The sequence below is a fragment of the Durio zibethinus genome, unplaced genomic scaffold, assembly GCF_047325235.1.
Source record: "Durio zibethinus cultivar Kanyao isolate XHJ-2024 unplaced genomic scaffold, ASM4732523v1 HiC_scaffold_2, whole genome shotgun sequence".
Lineage (NCBI taxonomy): Eukaryota > Viridiplantae > Streptophyta > Magnoliopsida > Malvales > Malvaceae > Durio > Durio zibethinus.
In genome coordinates, this window is record NW_028323043.1 from 7,501 (window position 1) to 18,352 (window position 10,852).

At 30.8% G+C, this 10,852-nt stretch overlaps 2 non-coding genes across 2 annotated transcripts; one reads left to right on the forward strand and one right to left on the reverse strand.

Moving 5' to 3' along the window:
- The first annotated feature begins 4,237 nt into the window (after positions 1–4,237).
- Positions 4,238–4,324, forward strand: TRNAS-GGA (transfer RNA serine (anticodon GGA)). The gene has a single exon. It is a non-coding gene; the product is annotated as a tRNA-Ser (tRNA).
- Positions 4,325–5,702: 1,378 nt separating this feature from the next.
- TRNAT-UGU (transfer RNA threonine (anticodon UGU)) lies at positions 5,703–5,775 on the reverse strand. The gene has a single exon. It is a non-coding gene; the product is annotated as a tRNA-Thr (tRNA).
- Positions 5,776–10,852: the final 5,077 nt, after the last annotated feature.

A 10,852-nucleotide genomic window follows, 5' to 3' on the forward strand; every position in this document is an offset into this window, starting at 1 on the left:
TGAGCCATGCTTCATAATTGGAAAAACGAGCACCGTGGAAATACATGCCGCTCAGCCAAAGAAAGATGATGGAGAGTTGGCCGAAATGGGCACTAAATATTTTTCGAGATATCTCCTCCAAATCACTGGTATGGCTATCGAAATCGTGAGCATCGGCATGTAGGTTCCAGATCCAAGTGGTAGTATCGGGTCCCTTAGCTATTGTTCTTGAGAAATGACCCGGCCTAGCCCATTCCTCGAAAGAAGTTTTTACGGGATCCCTATCTACCAAAATTTTGACTTCTGGTTCCGGCGAACGAATAATCATTGAGTCCTCCTCTTTCCGGACAACACATACAAAGAGACCCGCCAACAGTCAAGTAATTAGTGAACCTATGAGAGACGCTTATAATTAGTTTCTTTCTCTTCTATCTCTCATCTATCTATTTTTTATCTATCCATTTTTTCTTTAGTTATTCACTAGAGCAATTATGATCTGGAAGTCGATCCGGGGCAAGTGTTCGGATCTATTATGACATATCCATGAGGCGCTCAACGGACCTTTTTTAATCTTATAAAACCTTTTCCGGACTTTACTTACATTGGTGCAAAAACAATTTTTTTGTGCAACCTGTGTATTGTATTCCTATCTTAATTAGAAGTTCCTAGATGGAGTTTTTTTTGTCTTACATAGATAGAACAAGGAATATTACTCTATCCCAACTCGCGTGAGCATTCATTACTAAGGGATACTCCAGTATTGATATTGAGTCATTCGAGGGGTTTTTATTCGTTTTAATAGAAGCAGAAAAGAAAATATTTTTTATTTTGCTATATCCGTGTATTACTTATCCTTACGAAATATCAGACGAAATAGAACGATTTTAGAAAGGATATAATGAAATTCTTTGATTGGTTTTTCCCAGAGAGAGAGAAATGATCTGACCGATGGGTCCAACAAAAACAAACAATTACACAATTAACAATTCCAATTAAATTAATATTTTTTAATATTTAAAGATTCAAATTGAATATGAATAAAAAATCTAATTTAATAATTTTAATGGTAAGGTAATTTAATTAAATGGATTTAATAGAATAAGAATAGAATTTAATAGTAATAGAATTTTCTAATTTCTAATTAGAATTTCTAATCCGAAAATAATAAATAAACAGAGAGCTCTTGTTCTTATTCGAAACGCCTCGTGATCTTTAACCAATTCTGCGCTTCAATATAATTACCAGGAGTAAGCGCTATAGCCTGTTTCCAATACTCAGCGGCTTGATCGAACCAAGCCTCCGCTATTTCAGAATCCCCCTGTCGAATGGCCTGTTCTCCCCGGTCGGAATAGGCGGGTCAATTCCTTCCCTTAGAACCGTACTTGAGAGTTTCCTACCTCATACGGCTCGGCAGTCAATTCTTTTGGTGTCCCATTTTTTTACCCTACCATATATCCAATTGAATGAGATTTCTCATAGATCCTATCGATTTGTCTCGGGTTAACCAAAAGAGGTTAATTACATGAGTTTCAAACTTTAATTTGGATTAAATTAATAATGAGTTTTATCTTTTCTCCCACCTTCAGAAAAATAAAGCATAGGCGTTTCGGGATTATCGTCCGTTAGATTTTTCTGAAAGGTAACTATCTCGGTTTCATATCATATATAAATTTATATAGAATCCTTGAAAAAGACTTCTTCCTCATAAAAAAGACTTACTGTCTTTGGGATCTGATGCTACACCGCTGCTCAATAACTTAGGGGATCGGCTCTATTACATAAGTTGATTCCTAATTTTTATCTCATATCATGACATAAATAAGCAGTTCTTATTTATTTTTATTGTATCGGCCCAAAACCTCGCTAATTGATCTTTACGGTGCTTCCTCTATCAATTAGATCCTTTATCCATAGAATAAAGTATCTAGGCATATATATTTCTTCATATTTTGACTTCTATGAAGTTTCTTTTTTTTTTTTCTTTTTTTGTTACAGCTGATAAAAATCGTTTTTTGGACGATGCAATATGTAGAAAGCCTATTTTATTTACTAGCGTATTTATTTACTAGCGTATTTGCTCTTTCTTTCCTTTTTTTTTTTATTTCTATAGTGGAGATAGTCGCACGTAATGACAGATCACAGCCATATTATTAAAAGCTTGTGGTAAGAACGGGTTTCGTTCTAGTGCTCGAAAATAATATTCTAAAGCTTTTGTATGTTCTCCGTTACTTGTGTGGATAAGGCCTATGTTATAGAGTATATAACTTCGATCATAGGGATCAATTTCTAGTCGCATAGCTTCATAATAATTCTGTAAGGCTTCCGCATAATTTCCTTCGGATTGAGCCGACATCCGTTACGGTCGTCATTCGATTCAACGAATTCTCCGTTCCAAAACCGTACGTGAGATTTTCACCTCATACGGCTCCTCCTTTATGTGCATAATGAGAATAATCCATGGAATTAAAAAAAAGGTCGAAATATTGTCATTATGAACTGAGCGGGGCTAATGTTTTTACAAGAAATCTCTAGCCAACCCTCTTGCAAAAGATCTTTTCTTACCATCAAGCGTGTTCGTACTAGATAAATAAAGTAAACTCCAACAATTTCTTTGTTCTCAACGCTCCTTAATTTCCAGGAATTAGTCACTTCAACAATCTTCGATGGTTATATGGGTATCCAAAGTACGAACAAGATGGATGTTTGTTGTCCCAACCATTTCTCTTAGTTCCGATCCCGATAAGGAAAGGGAATCCTTTATAACAATAACAAAGTTTTCGTGTTGTTGATTCCTAGATGTAGTGCTTCTTCCTCTATGCCGCCTATTGGTACTAGTGTAGTAGGGTTGACCCACAATACAGACCCATAGGTGTAACCTTTCGCTCAATACTCGAATCAACAATTGAAGCATCTGAGGTTGCATTAATCGGGGATACACGACAGAAGGAATTGCTTTATTTATAAACTTCACCTTCAACAAGCGTAGATTTCTTTTTTTTTTTCAATAGTCTTTTTTTTTTTTTTTCTATTCCGAATCATGTGTCTTTTTCCTAAGACTAAGAGCGGTAAAATAAAAATAAAAAAAAAAATATATATAAAATAATTAAAATATATAAAATAATTATAATTATATAATAATAATCAAATCGCACCATCTCTGTAATAAGTAAATGCCTCTTTTTCTCCTGAAGTTGTCGGAATTATTCGTAATAAGATATTGGCTACGATTGAAAAGGTCTTATCAATAAAATTTCCATTTATCCGCGATCTAGGCATAGGTAGCAATCCATTCTATAACTCTTTTCATTACCCCTTCGTGAGAAAAAAAAAAGGATCTCACAAACAAAGGAAGCGTACAGTACGAAATAACATAAAAGCAGACCCATTCCATAAAAAAAAAAAAAAAAAAGATATAGCCCTCTACTTTACTTCAATTTTTTTGGCAGGAATCAAGAAAAAAAAAAAAAAAGAAATATTTGAATCCTATTTTATTTCATCCAAATTTATTAGTATAAGAATTTATTAGTATAAGAATAAAATATAAAAAGAAAAAAGAATTATTACGATTTCATCGAAGTTGAAGAATCAAAAAATTTATCCTACGGATTAGGATAGATTAGCAAAATTAGAGAAGTTTTGATTAAATTATGATAAAAAGAGGAAAAATAATCGAATAATCGTTCTATGATGAAAATAAAATAACTGCCCTTTTTTGTGTTTTGTGCATAGCAGGTATACAACATATAATCAAATATAAAAATCCCTTAGAGGATTTATGAATTTGTAATAGATTTACAGAGTAAGAGGTTGTTGTTGAGAGATCTAAAACTGGAAAAGAATTTTAGAATTCTTATAGAAATGGGGAATTAGAGTCTAAAGAGAATTATGAACTAAAAATATCCATTAAGCATAGTCTAAAAAAAAAAAACCAATCGATTGATTTGATTCGTTTCAATTCATTGATTTAATCCAGTCCGGTAGAAATATCAGAAAAAAGATGGGAGTGCCTTTTTCGCAAACATGAATAGATATATATGGTATATGTTTATCGTATTATATTATTTATTTTTAACAGCCCCCTCACAAAAAAATTTCTTCGAGTCGGGAGGCTAAAGAAAAAGTGCTGAAAAAAGTGATGAAAAGTTTTCTATTTTTATAGCTAGTTTTCTAGTTAGAATTGATATTGTTCGTACCTCTCGAACAATCTAATATGAATAACTCGCTATTCGCTCGGGTTATCGGCCATAATAATTATGTAGGAGAGATGGCCGAGTGGTTCAAGGCGTAGCATTGGAACTGCTATGTAGACTTTTGTTTACCGAGGGTTCGAATCCCTCTCTTTCCGCACCTTCACCTAATTCGCCAATGTAACTGACTACAATGTATCAAATCAAATAAGAACAGATACTAAAGAGTTAGACCCTTCTTTGATATAGATTCTCTATTCCCAATTTCTTTTTAATACGGAATACGTAAAATAGCGTACAGGGGATGAAAATCTACCTACGGATCTATCATACATGAATAGGAGAAAAATAAAATTTCCGAATCAAATCCCTTACCCTGTCTTCCTTTACTTAACCTTAACTCAGGTGAAAAGGGAGCAGAACCCTTGTTTTGTTATTTTAGTTAGGTTTAAGTCTGACGAGAATAATATTCTACGACAAGCAATTCATTTATTTTCAAACCGACCCATTTCCTATCTATTATTTGATTGACTAATCCTTTATATTGTAATGTGTGAAGGGTCAAATGCTTTGGTAATTCCTCATGGGTGGATGAATCAAGATAATTTTGAATCAGAGTTCTAGATTTTTGTTCATCCCTCGCTGAAATAATATCTCGGGGTTTGCAGCGATAACTTGGTATATCTACTGTACGACCATTAACTAAAATATGTCTATGGTTAACTAATTGGCGGGCTTGAGGAATAGTTGAAGCCATACCTAATCGAAAAAGGATGTTATCCAAACGCATTTCAAGTAATTGTAGTAAAACCTGACCTGTTGACCCTTTTGCTTTTCTGGCAATACGAACGTATTTAAGTAATTGTCGTTCTGTAAGGCCATAATGAAAACGCAATTTTTGTTTTTCTTCTAAACGAATACGATATTGAGATTTTTTACCGGAGCGCGATCGGTTTCTAAGATCGCTTCCGGCTCTAGGACTTTTACTAGTTAGTCCCGGTAAAGCCCCCAGACGGCGTATTTTTTTGAAACGAGGCCCTCGGTAACGCGACATAAAGACTCCTTATTAATTTGAATTTTATTGAAATTTCATAAACCTAAATTAAAACTGAACTAAATGAAGCGAAATCGACTGAAGGATTGTACTACAAATATTAATGAGATGAATTGGATCAATATCCATACTTTTTTGTATTGTATATAATGTATATTGTATATAATGTATACAAAAAATAGAAATTAAAATAAAATATATATAATATATAAATATATTAAATATAAAATATATATTAAATATAAAATATAAAAATTAAAATCTAAAAATTAAACCAAAAAAAGTTTCCTTTTTTTTTTTCTTGATTTATTCTGCAAAGATCTAACTCCTCCAATTTTATTCCTAATTGAAAGTTTCTACGACATAATAAACGGATCGTTGACCTTTGGAAAGAAAAGGGGAAAAAGCTTTTTCAATGTTCTTTGATTTCAAAAAAACATTATCAATCATGTAAAAAAGTAAAAAAGCAAACAAATAGAGAAAGCCGGCTATCGGAATCGAACCGATGACCATCGCATTACAAATGCGATGCTCTAACCTCTGAGCTAAGCGGGCTCAAATAATAGAAATTTTGTATCCATAGGAATTCAGCAAACTATTACGATCTTATCTATTAACTATCTATTAGTTATTCATAATTACTATGAATTATTAATATGAATTATAGACTAGAATTTAGAAAAACTAGAATTTTAAATTTTAAATGCCATATTTATGCCATACATAATTTATGCCATATTTAATATAATCATATTTAATATAATGATATATAATAATATATAATAATATATAATAATGGTAGATTCAATCTAATATTCAATCTAATATTGATAGAATATAATAATTAAGAATAGAATAATATAATTCTATTTGATTATATTTTAATCATTCTATTTGATTATATTTTAATCATATTAAAAATGATATTTTAATTTAATCATATTTTAATTTAATCATATTAATATTTAATAACATTATATTTAATAATATTAAATTATAATAATATTATTATAATTTAATTCTAATTTTATTATAATTATAAAAATTATAAAAATAAATTATAAATATATTTATAATTTTTATAATTATTTATTATTTATCTCTATATTATATATTTTTATTTTATATTTATTTTATTATATGTTATCTTTATTCTATTAGTCTATTCTATTTAGTATTCTATTCTATTTAGTATTATATTCTATTTAGTATTATATATATAATTTAGTATTATATATATATTAGTATAATATTAGTATACTAAGTATAATATTACTATATTTTTTATTTTATATTTTTAGTATTTTTTAGTATATTTTTAGTATATTTTACATTTAAATTATATATAATTTTTTTTTTTTATATAGATATAGATATAGATTTAATTTAATAGATAGATTTAATTTTAATATAGATAGATAGATTTAATATAGATTTAATTTATTTATATTTAATATTTATTTATATTTAATATAGATTTAATATATATTTAATTTATTTATATTTAGTTTAGAATTATAAATAGAGTCTAATAATTAGATAATTATAGTGAAAATATTTTTATGCATTTATATATAATTTATATTTATATATAATTTATATATATATTATCATTATATAAATGATACGTTATAAGTCTAAATAATTAGAATGAAACTTTGTTTTTTAGACTAACTAATTCGAATTATCTTCGAAGTCGAAATAGAAATGAATGGAATAATTAGTTCTAGCTATTATGCTATTATACTAGAAAATAAATAATTAATAATGAATAAATTTTAAAATGAATAAATTTTAATAATGAATAAATTCAATTTTCATTTTTATTTTTATTTTTTTAGTTATCTTATTATGGTTATATAGGATAGTCTAATAAAAGAATAAGAATAAAAATAAAATTAAAGAAAAAAGAAAAGATGCAACCCATAGAAATGAAATCCAGATCATAATGAGAGATGAGAGACTCCTTTCTTTTGTTTTCATTCATAAAGGCGGAAGCTAAGACGAAAAAAAAAAAAAAAATCGACCGTTCGAGTAAATTGCCTGAGAAAACTGAGAGTAAGGGGGGCATATATATGTTATGGAATATCCATCTATATTGAATTGCGAATACAGAAATGATAAAATATTTTCTGATTGGACCAAATAAATACGGGTCTCCGATAGAGACGAAAGAAGATAAACAAACAAGAAATAAAATAGGTAAAGACCCTTCGATATAAGAATCAGTATCTATATCTACTAAATTCAATACTAAATTCAACGGTTTTCGCATAAAAAGAAAGAAAATAAATAAATGAAAGAAAGGGGAAAGGAAGGGAAGGAGAAAGGGGGAAGGAAGTGCATCCTAATGAGATCCTAATCTCAAGACACAAAGGGGATATGGCGAAATTGGTAGACGCTACGGACTTAATTGGATTGGATTGAGCCTTGGTATGGAAACCTACTAAGTGATAACTTTCAAATTCAGAGAAACCCCGGAATGAAAAATGGGCAATCCTGAGCCAAATCCTATTATTTTACGAAAATAAACAAAGGTTCAACAAGCGAGAATAATAAAAAAGGGATAGGTGCAGAGACTCAATGGAAGCTATTCTAACAAATGGGGTTGACTGTTGGTAAAGGAATCCTTATATCGAAACTCCAGAAAGGATGCAAGATATACCTATATAAAATATAAAATAAATAGGTATACTAATGAAAAACCAAAAAAGACGACTCGAACCCGTATTTTTTTTATTTATATGCAAAATCAATTTATATGAAAAATAAAAAGAATTGTTGTGAATCGATTCCAAGTTGAAGAAAGAATCGAATAGAATATTCATTAATCAAATCATTCACTCCATAGTCTGATAAATCTTTTGAAAAACTGATTAATCGGACGAGAATAAAGATAGAGTCCCGTTCTACATGTCAATATCAATACCGACAACAATGAAATTTATAGTAAGAGGAAAATCCGTCGACTTTAAAAATCGTGAGGGTTCAAGTCCCTCTATCCCCAACCCCAAAAAGCCCGTTTGCTATCTATTTATTTTATCCTACCCTTTTTGTTAGTGGTTCAAAGTTCCTTATGTTTCTCATTCATCCTATTCTTTTCCATTTTACAAGCGTATCCTAGCAGAATTTTGTTCTCTTATCACAAGTCTTGTGATATGATATATTGTGATATATATATGATATACGTACAAATCAACACCCTTGAGCAAGGAATACCTATTTGAATGATTCATAATCCATATCATTACTCATACTGAAATTTACAAAGTCTTCCTTTTAAAGATCCAAGAAATTCCCCTTTTAATTTAATACTTTTTCGTTTTTTTTTTTGTTTTCATTTTTAAGTGACATAGACCCAAGTCATCTAGTATTATGAGGATAATGCGTCGGTAATGGTCGGGATAGCTCAGTTGGTAGAGCAGAGGACTGAAAATCCTCGTGTCACCAGTTCAAATCTGGTTCTCTGGCGTATGATTAATTTGTATGAGTATCTACTCTACAAATTAATTGATATAGATCGACATAATACATACTTATCTAGCTAGCTATCTGGAAGTAAACCCTCTCTTTATTTATTTTTTTTTTTTTTTTTGTTTCTATTTTTTAGATGAGCAAAGAGTCTATTATAATTATAATGTAGTAAAAAAAATAAATAATGTAGTAAAAGAAAAAAATTTCATTATCTTTCCTCTTCTTTTTTATTTGTTCACGCTGTGGCTCCTCACATTCAAAAAGAATGTTAATACTTCATACATATTTAATTAAAAAAAAAGATTAAAATAGTTGGTTGAAAGGCCCAACCAAAAGTCTGGTCTAGAGGAGTTCAAGGATAGAAATAACCAAGACTCATCTCAGCTACAGTACAAATAGAATCCGATTCCCTTTCATTTATTTATTTGTATTCTCTTTCATATTCCATTTCTTCATTCCTTTCTATGTGACTCTCTAGAGTTCATCTAAGTGATGTGCGCGATACAAAGTTCACGGTATAGAACCCTTGTTGTTCATCCTATTGTCTCGGCTCGTCCGAAATAAAATAAAAAGGTATCTTCAAAAATCGAGAATTTCAATGATGTATTGTCTTTTATTTCTTTTTATTTATTAGCCTATCCATAAGAATACGAATGAAACCTCAATTCCTCCGTTTGAGCTAGAAGAGAATGTACAAATATTCCTTGAATATTTGAAGTTGTAATTAGTTTCTTATCATTCAATGAGCGTCTTGTATTTCATAAAAATTGGGGGCAATGTAATCCTTACGTAAAGGCCACCCTATCCAACTTTCGGGCATTAAGATACGTTTCAGTCGTGGATGATTCTCATAAGAGATTCCCAACATGTCATAAGATTCTCGTTCTTGAAAATCCGCACTTTTCCAAACCCAGAAAACAGACGGAATTCTAGGGTTACTCCTTGGAGCAAATACTTTTATACATACTTCTTCCGGTTGATCTACACCATACTCTATTCTCGTAAGATGATACACACTGGCTAACAGTCCGCCTGGTGCTACATCATAAGCACATTGGGAACGTAGATAATTGTAACCATATACATATAAAATAACAGCAATGGAATGCCAATCCTCGGGCTTTATTTGTAAAGTCTCTATTCCTTGGTAATCGAAGCCCAAAGATCTATGAACTAGCCCGTGTTTGACTAGCCAAACAGACAAACGGCCCTGCATCTTTTTTATCTCTCCCGCACTTTTCTTTTTTATTTGTAATTTGTATAAGATAAGTATTTCACATTTACGATGAAATCGAATTTATGAAGATTAATTCGTTGTTTGTTATTCTGTTTCTGAATCCTACCTAATTCACTAATTCGTGGGAAGATATTGAACTTTTGTAGTTGAAAAATGTTTCAGGAGGAATCTCTGAAGTAGATGGTGGTTGATAGAGTAATCCTTGATTATAATTTCCAGTATGAGTACTGCGTACAAGACAAAACTTGTGATTGGTAGTAAAACACCGATCCCCCTGTTGAGATCTAATTCGATCTTCATAGATTTCGCGAGATATTTTCTTACGAAGTTTTGTTATAGCATCTATAACTGCCTCGGGTTTAGGGGGACAGCCCGGCAAATAGACATCCACAGGAATTAGCTTATCGACTCCCCGAACAGTACTATAAGAATCAGTACTGAACATCCCTCCTGTAATTGTACACGCGCCCATAGCAATAACATATTTAGGTTCGGGCATTTGTTCATATAATCTCACTAAAGAGGGAGCCATTTTCATTGTTACTGTTCCAGCTGTTAAAATTAGGTCCGCTTGTCTAGGACTCGATCTTGGGACCAGCCCATAACGATCAAAGTCGAATCGTGAGCCTATTAATGAAGCAAATTCAATGAAGCAACAACTGGTACCATAAAGAAGCGGCCATAAACTGGAGAGTCTTGACCAATTTGAAAGATCATTTAATGTAGTTGAAATAACTGAGTTTTGGGTTGTTCGATCAAGTAAGGGAAATTCAATGGAATTCATACTCAATGTTATTATTATTTTTACTTTTTTCTTTCTTTTTATTATCTGAATATTCAGGAACTAAGACCATTCCAATGCTCCTTTTCGCCATGCATAAACTGAACCAACAATTAGGATAAGCACGAAAATTAAAGCTT